The sequence below is a fragment of the Chiloscyllium plagiosum genome, chromosome 29, assembly GCF_004010195.1.
Source record: "Chiloscyllium plagiosum isolate BGI_BamShark_2017 chromosome 29, ASM401019v2, whole genome shotgun sequence".
NCBI lineage: Eukaryota > Metazoa > Chordata > Chondrichthyes > Orectolobiformes > Hemiscylliidae > Chiloscyllium > Chiloscyllium plagiosum.
Window position 1 is genome coordinate 22,123,089 of NC_057738.1, and position 4,937 is coordinate 22,128,025.

At 40.9% G+C, this 4,937-nt stretch overlaps 1 non-coding gene across 1 annotated transcript; it reads right to left on the reverse strand.

Moving 5' to 3' along the window:
* Positions 1 to 298: 298 nt before the first annotated feature.
* Positions 299 to 384, reverse strand: trnastop-uca. Its single transcript has one exon. It is a non-coding gene; the product is annotated as a tRNA-Sec (tRNA).
* Positions 385 to 4,937: the final 4,553 nt, after the last annotated feature.

Here is a 4,937-nt window from a genome sequence, read left to right on the forward strand (position 1 = left end):
CGGAGAGAAACCCACCAAGACCCATTCTCGTACATTTACCCCTGACTAACGTACCTAACACTATGAGCAATTTAGCATGATCAATTTACCTGACCTGCACATCTTTGGATTGTGGGAGGAAACTGGAGCACGCAGAGGGAACTTACGCAGACGCAGGGAGAATGTCCAAACTCCACACAGACAGTCACCTGAGGTGGGAATCAAACCCAGGTCCCTGGCACCGTGAGGCAGCAGTGCTAACCATGGAGCCAGCATGTTATCCACAAAGCAATTAGAGTCACACCTGCATTACTAAGGCTACCCGAAAGGTGGAATTGAACCATCTGTTGCTAGACAGTTCCAGGTTTGAAGCCTGCACCCCAGACCACTGAGGGTCATCTGGGCAAGCTCGGAGCAGCCCTCTCAACATTCTGATTTCCTTTATTTACTATCCCCTCAATTCTCCATGAGAAATGCATCATTTCTTGAACTGATTTTGTTTGCTGGATCCCATCCTGGTGGTGTCATGGTATAGCAAAATGGAATGTTAATTAATCAGAATCTTCATGTTCCTTATGCAGCTATGATCAGTATTGCACTTCCTCATGTACTCAGGAGCAGAGCAGCTGAAAGATGGTAAAATACATTGACTTTGAGTCATAATTATTGTTTGTCTTTGTGTCTTAGCAATTGAGGTTGGGTTAGCTCAGTTGACTCGATAGCCAACATGTGATGCCAACAGCATGGGTACAATCCCTGTGGTAGATGAGGTCACCATAAAGTTCCCACCTTCTTAACCCTGCCGCCAGCCATCACTCCGAGATAGCAGCCCTCTGGGACTATGATGACATTATCTTACTAACATAACGTTTGGTCCTACTTTATCTGTTTATTGAATCACCACAGAAGACCAATGTATGGAATATGATTCTAAAATTTTTATCCCAAAATCCAGGGTCATCGAAAGAAATTGAAGATATCATCCCAGTCCTTTGAGTTTGATGTTAGCTTTATGAGTTGTCAGCATATCAGAGAAGAATCAGCTTTTGTAGGCCTCATGCCTTTGCAGCCTCTGTTCCTACATTGGCTTCAAAATGGAGCCCTTTCTGCATTCTTGTAACTTCATTACTGGACTATGTACTTGTAACTGAACTATGCACCTCTGAAATAACCCAACAACTTCAACTGCCTACCTCTGGAAAAATCCAGACCCATGTCTGCTTCAGGTAATTTCCCTGCCATGTTATTTGACAGTAATACATCCACAGTATGGTTTGCCATTTCTAAGACTTTTGGCTACAGCTTGCTAAAATCTTTAAGAGCTTCTCATTGGTCTAAAGATTCTCGCATCTACTCTACATCTCAATAGTATACAACACCTTGGGTCTGTTATGCTAAATGAGGTGAATCTTTATTCAAACATAAAGCAGTAATACATATTCACAACAACACTGGCTGTTTAGAAGTCCTACGAGCCATAGTGCATCTAAGGTTGTCAATTTGTTGACAAATCTCTAAATGTATCTTCAGAATATTTAACCAAACCACTCTACCCACTGCAGCAACAAGTCTTTTCAAAGTCTTTCTTTATACATCTTTCTTGATAAGACTGTTCCATCAATTATTACCCAGTTTTGACAAATTTAATTTTTAAAAAATCCCATCATTGTCCTGCATGGTAGACTTTCTCTGGGTCCAAACCCAATCCCCATGTTTGAACAAACACAGATTTGGAGTGTTATCTCCAACACCCTTATCAATCTCCAATGCTGCAGCAATGGAGGCATATTCATGTGTGTAAGGGCACACAAGGCTCCTTCCTTTTTGTGGCAGCACCTTCAGATGTTAAAACCAATTGCTGATCTTAGCAAGTCTATCTTGATCAAATTTCTTGTTTGCAAACCCATAATGCAGTTCTTCAGAGAGGGTATCATTCCTCTTTGGTATCCTATTCCTCCAACGTGAGACAAAGTCTTCACACAGATCTCCACATCATCCAGTACAAGAAGTTACAGTACTCAAAGGGAAAGATACAATGTAAAAGTGAGTGGCTTACAGAGGATTATCTCTTCATTTATATTTGTACATGTCTGATAATGGGTATAGTAGTGGAAGAGAGAAAGCATGAATCCACAAGCACTTACCTTCTTATCAAAGTTGTCTTTCCCACCCTTTCATTGCTGGGTTCACCAGGTGCCAGAAAACCAATCTGATCACTGTAAAACCTGAATAACAAATTGAGTCAAAGGTTACTAACCACACTGAGATATTTAAATTGCCAACAAACTCTGGGAGTTATTTACAGAACCTCCCCTTCTCCCTCCTCCACCATTCAACCCAGAAGTAGATGGGTTGGAAATTATTTGGGGTTAAGGTAGGTTTTAGATTTTACATTTTACCTGACTGCAAAACAAGATTTTTGAGTTCTAAAATCCTACTCAGTGTTGCTGAAGTCTTTCTGAAATAATGAAGTCAAATACAGATGTTAGTGAAGGTGTAGCAAGTATAATTACCTCCAACTACACACTTGGAAAACCAAAGTCACCATTTCAATGATTCACATTATTTCCTTCCCTGTCACTTTCTCAAGATGAACTATTTACTTTTCAACAGGTACATTAAACATCAGGTGATGATTCACCTTTTCCACTCTTACTCCACACATGTATTCCTTTTCCTGTGTGAGTTGTGTGTATAAAGGGGACATTAAAAGGGATTTAGAATCTTAATTTTTTTGAGTTTAGTTATTCTAATTATTAACCTGTAGCTAGAATCTAATTACCTGTAATAGTGATTTTGTTTTCATTTACGGGATGAGGGCATTGCCGGCAATGAGGATTATTGGCTATCCCCCATTGCCCCAAGGGCAGGTACAAGTCAACCAGGTTGCTGTGATCTAGAGTCACATGCAGGCCAGCACAGTTAAGGGTGGCAGTTTCCTTCCCTAAAGGGTATGAGTGAAACAGATGAGTTTTTTTCTGACAATTGACAACAGATTCATGGTCATCATTAAACTCTTAATTCCAGGTTTTTATTGAATTCACATTCCACCATCTGCTATGGCAGGATTCAAACCCAGGGCCCCAAATATTACCTGGCTCTCTGGATTAACAGTCAAACAATAATACCAGTAGGTTATTGCCTAATTGTTAAGTACAGAAAGCTGGTATTATCAACCTGGGTCTGAAAATCAGGTAGTTTAGGGATTTTATGTATGTCTTCTAAAAATGTTAATTATTGTAATAATGCAGCAAATGGAACACTTAGATTTAAAACTATTTCATTCCTAATGTGGAGCAATTCATCTATAAAACCGCACAAAAGCTTGAAGATCACAGGATGAAAATTTGCTTTTTATTCTACAGAGAAGAACAGCGCAAACATAGATGCAAGTACAGTGTGGGGCATTGTAATCAAACCTCAATCAGGAGACATTAAAGTGAAGACCTGGCCTCTGAGCAAAGGAAACTTTGAGGTAACCAAACTTCTGCTGTTTTGATTAACGTTAAGCATAGATCATCTTCTTAAACATGAGCCTGTAGGAAAGGTAAGGGCAAAAATGACCACTGTACTACCATAATATCCCCTTTGACCGCATCGTAAGACCATAAGACCATAAGACAGAGGAGCGGAAGTAAGGACATTCGGCCCATCGAGTCCACTCCGCCATTCAATCATGGCTGATGGGCATTTCAACTCTACTTACCCGCATTCTCCCCGTAGCCCTTAATTCCTTGTGACATCAAGAATTTATCAATTCTTCTAAACTCCAATGAATACAATCCCAGGATCCTCAGCCGTTCCTCATATGTTAGACCGACCATTCCAGGGATCATCCATGTGAATCTCCGCTGGACACGCTCCAGTGCCAGTATGTCCTTCTTGAGGCGTGGGGACCAAAACTGGACACAGTACTCCAAATGGAGCCTAACCAGAGCTTTATAAAGTCTCAGTAGCACAACAGTGCTTTTATATTCCAACCCTTTTGAGATAAACTTAATCATGGTGTTGCATGTACAGCATACAATGTGCTCGAGGCCAAAGTTAATGTTTGTTTTAATTAAAAACAATTCACTGAAATCCAACTTTTGTGTCAGAGGCAACATCTGCTCAAGCTCAGAGAAACCCCTCAGTAGGGGAGCAGGCCATTTGGCCCATTGAGTCCACACCCACCCTCCAAAGATGATTTCATTCAGACCCACTCCCTGCATTTCCCATGGCTAATTCACCTAACCTACACATCCACAGACATTTTAGCACATCCAATCCACCTAACCTACACATCTTTGGAATGTGGGAAGAAACCAGCGCACCTGAAGGAAACCCACTGAGACACAGGGAGAATGTGCAAACTGCACACAGACAGTCACCTGAGACTGGAATTGAACCTGGGTGCCTAGTACTGTGAGGTAGCAGTGCTAACTATTGAGCCACCATGCTGCTCCTTCATTGGTTGTGGAGATGGTGATCTGGTGGCAATGTCCCTGGCCTGGTATAGCAGAGGCTCAGGATTTAAGGAATAAAGATAGAATTTACTCAAGAAGCTCAGCAGGCCTGGCAGCATCCTCATAGAGAGAAACAGAGTCAACATTTTGAAATATTAACTCTGTTTCTCTTTCCACAGACACCTTCAGATCTATCTAGTTCCTCCAGCATTTGCTGTCTTTATATCAGATTTCCAGCACCTACATTATTTTACTTTTATTTTAATACTTTGAGGACTTCGTTTCAAATCTCACCAGGGCAGATGGTAGAATTTAAACTGAATTTACAAAATCTTGAATTGAAAGTTACCCTCAGCTACATGGTCATCATTACCATCACTGATTATTGTAAAAATCCATTTACCTCATTGGTGTCCCAAAAGGAGGACATCTGACATCTGTACCTGATCTGACTCCAGATCCACAGAAATGTGATTTACTGTTAATTACCCTCTAAAATAGCCCAAGCTAATC